The following is a 10,523-nucleotide window of genomic DNA, read 5'->3' as shown; positions in this document are numbered from 1 at the left end:
CATTGATCCGATCTTGTGTCCGCTGGAGATTTTAAGAGAAACACATATGTGTCTGATCAGAGCAGCAATTACCTCCTGTAATTATTACAGTCCTTATTTATTACAAAAAAGTGAGAAAATGTCGAGTATTAAAACGTGAAAGCAGCTATTAATCAAACCTTTACACCTTCTTTAGCTCAGGCGTGATGGTGGGTATTATCATAAATCTACTCTGATAGTAACACAAGAATAATGAGTTCAGTAATGATAGCGATGATGATGATAATGATTTTAACCAACAAAGAATAGTGTAGATTTATTGCTAATAACGTGGTACAGGAACCTCTTCATTAAAAATTACCTATATGTTCTCCTCATGGTTGAAGATGAGATTGCCAGGAGTTGTTTGGGTTGGGTACGTTATGACGCTCCAAACAACTGTTAAGGAGCAGCAACTTGAACTACACTAGCGAATGGTGACCCGGAACTACTTAAAATGCCGATTTATAAAGTAGGCAGCTCGATATACACTGTCCAGAAACGCCCCTAAATAACTCGGCTTAGTTCTCGCCTCTCCCCTACCCACCCGCAGCAGGAGAGCTAATTCGGGTGTAGCCTCCTCCACACACACACAAACACGTGCGGACGTGTTATGCCCGAGTCAGAATTATTAACAAGATTCATGGAGGACACATACATGAATTTGGCCTTGTTTAGAGAAAGCAAGGCCGAATTGTGAATGCCGAAATGCACACTTGGCCCCCAACCCTGCGTATGAAATATACCCACCTCCCAAGCTAGAGGGAAGCAAGTCCTCTGCACAAGACTTTAACTCTACAGTACTTGCTTATGAGAATCTTTGTTTAGCTCAGTCAATTTGAAAATATTTGCATTAAGGGGAGTGAGCAAAAACAGCTCTCCCCAAAACTTCAAGGGGGTTCATTGATTACATTTTTGTTTTGATTTGAGTGGAAGATCGACCTGATTCTGGCGTGGTAGATTTTACTTCGTCGCTGTTTCATTGCATTTACGGGAAGGACTGTGGAGTAAATGTACTAGGGTTGTATATTGCTGAGTTCGTAGGAATTATTGGCTTCTGTACTGTATTTAAGAGGATGGGGGAAGGAAGGCTTGGTGCAAGGGGATGAGGGTTAGACAAGCGCGCTGTACAGTTTGAGGATACACACACCTGTGCCATTACAGCGCACAGAATTAATCAGTATTTGGGGACCTAACAGACAATGGGGGCTTGCTGTCATGTCTTCGCCTCGCCACAGAGCAAATGTAAGTCGGCGGCAGCGCCTGCGCTCATGCGCTCCTTCCACTAAAAACAATAAAGGTCATTTTCTACTGAAGTCTGACGTGGATGCTCAAACACACACACAGGCTTTATGGAGTTTATCCTTATATTTAAAGTTTAAAGTCTTCACGAATTTTATAGGTATTCAGGTAAACGCGATTATACCCCACCCCCATTCAGGATATTTGGAAAATAAACTCACTATTGCGTCTGCTGCCACCATAGTTTTATGCATTTCATAAGTCTTAATTTCTCTCATCCCTAGTTTTAAGGAGTTATATCGACATTATTTCACAGGTATTGAATGTTACCCAGTCCTTACACATCGATACGTTTATTTTAGCTAGTTATGTTCCACCACTCATTTAAAGGGGTAGAGATGTTAGTGGTTTGTTTGCTTTTTAAATGATCTTTCTTGTTCTCAGGTTTGTTTGTTTGTTTGTTTTATTTGGATATTTTATCGCAAATACTGTATGGAGAGAACCCCTTTTTCCCCAAAAACAACATGAGCTAATAAGATTGAATATAAAATAATTTATATATCACCCATTAAATAAACCCTGATTCCCCAGAATCGCCAAGGGAGTAGGCAGAATACTTGGAAGTATGTCACAGAGACTTACAATCATATCATGGTAGAATTAGCGTTTAGAGGAAACTTAAAGGACATCTAGTCTGCCCTACTGCTCAATGCCCACTTACTTGAGGAAATCCAAGAGCCGCTATTACGATATCAATAGACATTTGGCTATTTACCTCAGCGAAACGTGACTTACTCTCTCTAGCTGCTTGTGTGTATTGCAGAAAGCTGTAGCAGGCAAAGATTCGGGCTTTGTTGGGTCTCTGGAGAGAGTGACGAGACCGCCTCCTCCCCAGTTATACTCCTCTTTCTATTATTTTAAGAAATATCAGCCTTTAAAGCGATAACAAAATTTCCAAGATTGATTCACGATGCGCCCAATATAATACTGACATAATTGCCTTGTGTTACATAATAAACAAAACATCTGTACCATTATAACCTTGGTGATGAGTTATGAAACCAAGGTATGGGCCAATTAGCTGGCTGGTATTTTTTATTTTTTTTAAGTAAGACTCTATAAACATCGGTTTTAAATTGTCCTAATTAGTAACTTGCTCATTAATTAACTTTCTGATTAATTGTGTAGCAATCTAATTTGCAGATGAGGCACTTCAACAGTAATACCTTGTAACTCCTTCGCTTGTCTTTAACATTCTCCAGCATTCAAGGCCGTCTTAGACCGGCTGGCCATTCTAGTTACAAGGGAAACGTGATGGCGATGCTTATTTGAATATGTCAGTAAGAACAGGCCAGGGACAAAGCAGTTGCAAAGAAAATGCGCACTCATGGAAAGAGATTCAGAACCGAGTGAAGCTGGGACCTACAATCATTATTACTATACTATCATTATCATTATACTAATTGCAATACGTTGTTTTAACTGGATTGTGGGACCCGTCGCAATTTTACAGTACAGCCTATCTGAAACTTTGTGTATTTTTATATTGAACTTAACTTATTGCGTCCACTAATCCAGTTAAGCCAGGTCTTTTGGTCTTGAGCTGCTGTCGAATGTTTAAAAGACTGATGAGAGCGCTTTAACTGGAGTTACCCAAGCCCATTCCGTAAATTATGCCAGTTACTGTTATGTAACTTTAAAGACCTGATTCTTAACAGATTTACTTGTAAACAAGCCCGATGCACCTAATCGGAACTTACTTTGGAATTGGGTGTTGGGGTCCTTTTTACTAAGTGAATGGGAGTAATGAATCCATTGACAGCCACAAATTAACAAAAGGGGGGGAGCACACACCCAACACCAAACTTTCAAGCCAGTGCAATTGATTTCAAGAAAGCCTCCTTTCAGCTAAGCGTGCTTAAGGAAGCAATCTTCACATGCGACTTTTAATCGGATGAGTACGATGTTGGTGGCACCGTTGTCAGGCTGACTTAACCTCTGGTTTCAAGGAATGCGCTGAAGGCGATTCCTCCCAAACCATTCATTATTCTCTTGCCTCATTCAGCTGCAAAAAACCCTCTTCGCTTCTTTTTATACCTTCCACTTTCCACCACTATTGATATTCTTAAATCAAGCGACTAACTGAACCATTAACCAGTTAAATTCGAGTCAGTTAATCAACTTAAAACCCAAAGTGGGATGCTAATGGATGGTAATAACAGATAAGATTCACTCTATATTTCATGCTATTTTTGTGTGTGTGAAGGTGCAATGTAGCTTTAGCATTTCCCTTCTCAACCAGTAACATTTTCTCCCTCCCTCCCCCCCTTTTGTTTTTCTTACCCCAGGTGATTATGAGAATCTGGAGGTAATGTAATAACACCAGACAATAAAGGAATAGCGGGCGACATGTAAACCACAGGGTTGGCTGGAATTGAAATATCTCATGGATGGTTTGATATATTTGCATCAGAAAGCCGGGCAAGATTTTCCCGGCTTCCCCCGATTGGCTGCGTTTCCCCCACCAGAGCTATTGTGGCCCGGGTTTGTCTGCGGGGGGAAGAAAGCGAGAGAGAGAGAAGAAAAGCCTTTCCCCCTTATGGCAGATCATTCTCTAAGTGAATAGAGATGAAGGCAGGGATATTAAGTGACTCTATAAAACATCCCGGACACAATTGTGTGATTGATGGAGGACAAAGTGGGAACAGCAGGACACACGATCCTGGGAGAAGGCGCGCTGTCAATGCGAGAAACCCATCTCTGGAAACAGCTTCTCCTGGAGGAGTTTGCAGTCTATTTGTATGAGTAATCAGCTGAGCCCCCTCTCTGTCAGCCGTGTTTACTCACTGATTTTCTCAACAAGACAACCATTGACACTGGATGGATGGGGCTAATCTGGCGCAGAACTGGCGGCTTTGCAGAGGCTACAGGTCGAAAATGGAGCGCCGCGCCAGCTTCACCTCGCCTAATCTAGCGGCTAATATTTATTAGAGCCAATTTAGAGCGCTGCTTTCGCAAAGAGCAAGCAAAGGCGCGGCTACAATTAATAACGCCACCATCGCCCATCAGATTAATATATAAATATAGGACGGCGAGGAGAAGGAGGGCGGGTGCTCGGGAAAAATATATAAACCCTCACCCCCCAAAAAGTGGTCTGCTGCCAAAGTCTCCAAGAAATGCCCAAAGCGACTCCCAGGGAAAGCGCTTGGCGAAGCGCATTTGCGCCGGTCCTGCGATTCCTTCGCCATTGTGCCCAGCGAGGGGGCGGGGAGACATCCGCTTGCTCCATGGTCTTTTGTGTTGCAAAGATACGCACCTCCAGCTTCCACTGGCTGCCCGGAGCACCAAATAAATATAGGTTAGTCATAGATTCAAGCGTTTACACACACATTTGGGCCATAAACATATGTTGCCTCCCTACCAATATTTACCCTTGTCATTACAGTCCAGAAGAAAGAGAGAGGCACCCGGAGAACACACACACACACACACACACACACACACACACACACACACACTGGAGGGTAACGTAGCAAAATTATCTACAAACTGAAATGGATATGAAGTATATCTTAGATCGCTGGTGTACATCATTAACAATGCTCTAATGGTCATGTGTGCACATTCCCCTCTATTTGTGCCTGCCTGTACAATAATAATCGGTGCCTGGCCCATTAATGTATCTTTATCTGCAACAGACATACAAGGAGAGTCACTTGCATAAAGGGTTTGCTGGTACATTGGAGAGGGCTCCTTGATTACCCACCTGGAATAAGCGGGCAACTTGCATATCAACATCTGTTCAACTAAACGCATTACATGCACAGGCTGGGGTTATTTGTGTGATACAGATGCTGATGCTACACACATGGACACACCAAAATGGAATTATGCAAACTGTTATATATGTATATAATATGAACATCTGTTATATTAATGGCTCATATAAATGCACATACACAATGCCAGAGTAGCCTTAGTGGATGGAATGTGGATTCAAATCCAGGATACGAATCCCTTACAGCCCTCAAATGTGCATATTGCATTGGGCAAATCACCATCTTCCCTAGTGATCTTGGACTTCTCAATGCTGGTGGGATAAGAAGTCCTGTTCTGAGTTAATGGGCAGGATCAATAAATAAATATATAGTGTGCTCTCTATTTTATACATAGTACATAATGCATCTATATAATATGCATATTGACCACATGTAATACATATATTTGTTTATATATACACCCATGCATAGAATGCATGCCAGTATCATGCATGCATGAAGTATGCATTTCTCTGTTGTACAAACATCAGATTTTGCATATATAGTAGTTATTGCATAGGCACCCATCACACATACTGCTGAAGATTAGCCACATTGGCTTGTTGCAGCAAAAACTAGCAAGATTCTTGTGACACTTGGAAGATTTATTATGGCCTGGGCTCTTGTGGTCTATAGTCTGCTTCATGAGAGACATAAAGTGGCCTGGAATGCAAAAATGCCTGAATTAAGCACTGTATATTCGTGTACTGCATGTGCGTACTATAAGCTTCTGAGCAGATTTAGAACACACACTTGTACATTGCATATTAGGGATACCATAATACATGGATGACCATCTGTGGAGTCTTTGCACGATCAATATTTATCAGAATATAACAAACATTCCCACACATATAATCACAGTCACATGTGGGTGTGGGGGTAAGTGTGCAGTTCATAGATTATAGACATCATATACATTAATCTGCCTCAAAGAACTGCCGGTGTGTATGGGATTAGGATATCTCTCTCTATACTCTACTCTGCGTGGTGTGGATCAAGGGGGGGGGGAGAGATTCCATCATTGCAGGGGGTTGGACTAGGTGACCCTCGCGGTCCCTTCCAACTCTACAATGCTACCGGTATGATTCTATGACAAACTAGAGGCTGCCATGTCTGCTGACGGCTTCTTAAAGGTTAAAGGAGAAAGTAAATAAAAGTCGCGGGGATCCTCACCCGGGTCGGAACTCTTGAAGGGAGGGTGGGGCTTTAACCTTTCCCTCTCGCCATCCTGCGCCAGATATTTGCTGGGGGCAGGGGAAGCTCCCACTCTCCCAAATGAAAGCTTTTCCTTCCAGCGCCAAGGACTGGCTGATGGGGACCTGGGAGCAAAGGGGTTAAAGCCCTCTGCCTCTCAGGGTTTCCCCGCGCCTGCTATTTTAGAGTATTGCCGGGGTGGGAAACGCGTCACCCGCCCGCTTGCTGCTGCCGCTGCTTGTCTAGCTTGGCCCCAACTTTACGCCGCTCTCCCGACAGAGGGCAGAGGGTCCGGGAGACCAGGCGCCGCGGCTTCTGGCGCAGAGCCGCACGGGCCGCCGCCTTGCCCTTTGCAGCAGTGCGCAGGGCAGGGAGCGGAGCGGCCCGGGCGCCTCCCCTGCTGTCCCCCCGGCGGCCGCTCGGCGCTAATTGCTCGGCTCCCTGCCTGCCCACACCTCGGCTAATTCCCCGCTTCTCATTCTGCGGGGAGGCGGCGGCTCGCGGGGCGGGCAGGGAGCAGCCGCGCCACGCCGGCCCCTCCTCGGAGCGCGCGCCTGATTCCGGCGTGTGGCGTCCATCAAGGCCTCCCTCGAAAGGGCGGTTCGCTAAATTAGCAGCTTGGCTGTATAATCAGGCTCTGGCCGTCGAGGCCGCTGAGCTCGCCCGTAGAACCAGGTGAGGCTGCAGCGTCTAATGGGCTGGGAGGTGTGACGGAGATGCTAAGTTGGCAATTAAACTTCACCAATATCATTCGATCGCGATTTTAGGGCAGCGTCAGGTTATTACCGCTAGAGGGGAAAGAAGGCGAGCAAGATCTCTTACATATAAAAGCAGATCGGCATTAAAATTAGAGGAAAGTAAGTTGACATCACTTTAAAACGGTTCGGCTCTCGCTTTCCTCGCAGGGATCTGTGAGGCCCCAAAACATGTTGAAACTCATTTTTATGTTTATCTCTGTTTTTGGCTCCCGCCGAGTATACGCTTATAAAAATGCCGGTGAGTTTGACCGGATCCCCCTAAGAATCGAGAGCCTCATCCACCGCCGCGCTGTCTGTTCTAATTGGTTTTTTTTCCACAGCAAGTACACTCCTGCAATGTAGGAAAAGTCCTATGAAAAACAGATAAAGTGACCACACGACCCAGATGTGCGTCCCTAAGTGCTAATGCGTATACACGTTAGAAGATAACATGCGAGAGTTTTTTTCCTCGTGCGGGGGGGGGGGAGAAAGAGAGAATAGTATTTGTAGTGTAAGCGCCTGAGAGATGACACTTAGATAGATTTACTCGCCCTTGGTCTGTCAGGATAAGAGAAGCCTGGAGGAATGGAATGCTTGAGAAGAAAGAGTTAAAAGTAAACTTAATTTAGAGGTGAAAACAAAAGGAAAGGGTAAACATTTAGAGAAAAGGTTACTTAAAGTGTAGCTCTGAGCGCTGAGACTCCTAACTGAAAGGCACTGCTTGTGCCATACAAAGCTCAGCAGCATCACCTCCCTCTGAAATTTCCTTTTAAGTGTAAACACGTTGGGTTGGGTTGCCTGCCTGTTAATGTACCATTTAAATATATTAACCCATGTACATACTCTATTTAAACAGCTCTCTTCACTAGAAAATATTTTTTCCACATTTAAGCTTGAAGGCCATTTTCTATTTATTCCAAGGAAAAAAATGTCCCATGGTGTTTGATGCACTTAAATACCTAAATTGAAATATAACCGAAAAATATTATTAGCTTTATCTGCTGACACAAGGGAGGCAGGTTAAAGTATTTTTCATTTAATTTAATAGTGAATACAGCACTTAAGACACTTGATGATTTATTGATCAAATAGAAATCAGGGCATCCAACAGCTACTTATTTAATCCCCATTCCCACAATTAAATATGATTTCCCTCCTCCCTTTCCCACAATTTGTGCACCCAGCCTTAAGGCTGTCAAAGACTGGAAAGGGTTTAGAGACACTTAGAAGATTATAAATCTCTTCCCACCCACCCCTTCCTTCCCTCTTTGAAGGATGGCCAATCCATATGAACCTCCATTGAACTGTAAACAGGATTTTAATGGACAGTAATGGCCCTGTGATTTTTAGGTATTGTTCCAAAATGTCCAAGGTGTTTGTGGTTCTTGTTTTAAAAAACAAATTAGAAAATTAGAATTAAATAAGTAGCTGTTTGATGCCTGGTAAAGAGGGCTTCAGAAGGTTTTGCATACACGTTGTTTTTACCCCTTGGTTGCATGGTGGTTCAGGTGATTAATTCACAAAAGTAAACTGTTATATATGAGTAACTGAAGTCTTATTTTAATGTAATGTGGGCTAGAGGGCTGCTCTATTAGGGCAAAGTTAATTTACAGTTAACATAGTATGGGTGCTGAGCTGGGGGTGATGGGAGTTATGGTCCAAAAGATTTGGAGGACACCAGTATGGCAAAGGCTGCGAATATCTACCTTCTGTTCCCAGCTCATGAAAATGGTGGTTGTTGTCTTTGTAAAGCACTGTGTACACCAGTGTTTCTCAACCAGTGTGCCTCCAGATGTTTTGGGACTACAACTCCCATCATTCCTGACCACTGGTCTTGCTAGCTAGGGATGATGGGAGTTGTCGTCCCAAAACATCTGGAGGCACACTGGTTGAGAAACACTGGTGTACACTATAGGGCTATATAATAATAAGTAAAGTGCATAAAAATGTAACAGAGCCTAGATGAGGAGAGTAAGGTCACATCCCTTGGCAGCCCTTAAGTTGGGGTCCTATACTGTAGTGAGAGTGTAGGACTCCCTCTAAAATCCATGATTCTAGGAATGGTTTCATTGACCAGTCTAGCATCACTTTGCTTACTGTCCCAAACCAAAATTCTAACCCTATTTCTACCATCCAGTGGCAATCCTACACTACACTCCCTGATTTGTTTCCACTGACTAAGAGTTATACGCTCTATTGGCATGACCCGTGGCACTCCATTTTTTAAAATATAGTTTATGAATGAAAATTAATAAAAACTATTTGACATGGTTGCATTGAGATCTAGCTTTGTTTACATGAGAGCTTATGACATGCAACAATTACATAAAATTTAAAATCAACTATAAACAATGAGATAAACGTTTCTGGATATATCAACAAAATTGTGTCAAAGTATGTATGCCAAAATTACTACATATATGAACTGATGGATAATAATGTGTGTTGCTTAGATTGGTTACCATAAATCAAAGTTATTTTGTATCAGTAACAATTAGAATTTATAAAGTTAAAAGACTCACAATACTTTTAAGCTCTGACCAAGGCTTCATATAAATGCTAAGTACATTTGAAATATCACTTCTAGCAGCATAGTACAAGTTTAGTGCAGCAAATAGGAGTGATGGTCTTAGACCTTAGAGACAACAGTATTCACAGTGTTATTACTTTGAGGACAAATATGAGAGAAATTGTGGTGATTAAGATCAAGAGCTCTGATCTGGAAATTCTCATTTCAAATATCAGATCTGCCATGAATATACTGGGTGACTTTAGGCCAGGCTTACACAATACTGTATGTGATCCATGTAGCACAGTCACATGTTCTCCTTGTTTTTGAAGTGCCAGGCAAGAAAGAATAGGAGGTTGTTAATAGAGACCCTGGTTGTATCCATGTTTAAATGCTTGGTGGATCAGGCATTATGTTGACCACTATTCCTTGCCTCAACAAACTTTATGTAAATAGGTTATTAATAACACTGGAATACCTTGGTACTGAGATGATGTCTATGTGCACATTGCCATATTAAAACTTTGCTAGCTTGTTCTTTTTCTCAATTCAGATCAAAGCTGGTTTGGAGAAACACATATCAAAACACAGTATTTTGATATTGTTGTGTGTACAACAATTCAAAAACCAGTGGCAGGAGCACACTGGATGGAGAGCAGGAGTGTGTACACAAATGTGTGGTGTGCAGAGCAAACACTTAATAAATAATCCTAAAAGAGGTGCTTGTTTTGTCATCACACTAAAATTGCAATGATACACGGAAGATTAAAGTGACTCCTACGCACAAATGACACACACATTTATGAACCATTCCATATTTGTAAATACTTCTAAAGGGATAAGTAGAATATGGCAAAGGAATAACAGAGAGGGTAGACATTACCACCCCAAATAACATAAATCACAGCTACATTGCAGATATTCTAAGCAGCTCATCTTGGTAAAGGTTGTTAAGATGGACGAGGAGCCATTGTCCTTGGCAGACTTAAAGCTAGAGACTAA

The sequence above is a fragment of the Zootoca vivipara genome, chromosome 11, assembly GCF_963506605.1.
Source record: "Zootoca vivipara chromosome 11, rZooViv1.1, whole genome shotgun sequence".
Lineage (NCBI taxonomy): Eukaryota > Metazoa > Chordata > Lepidosauria > Squamata > Lacertidae > Zootoca > Zootoca vivipara.
Note: the sequence above shows the minus strand (reverse complement) of the source record.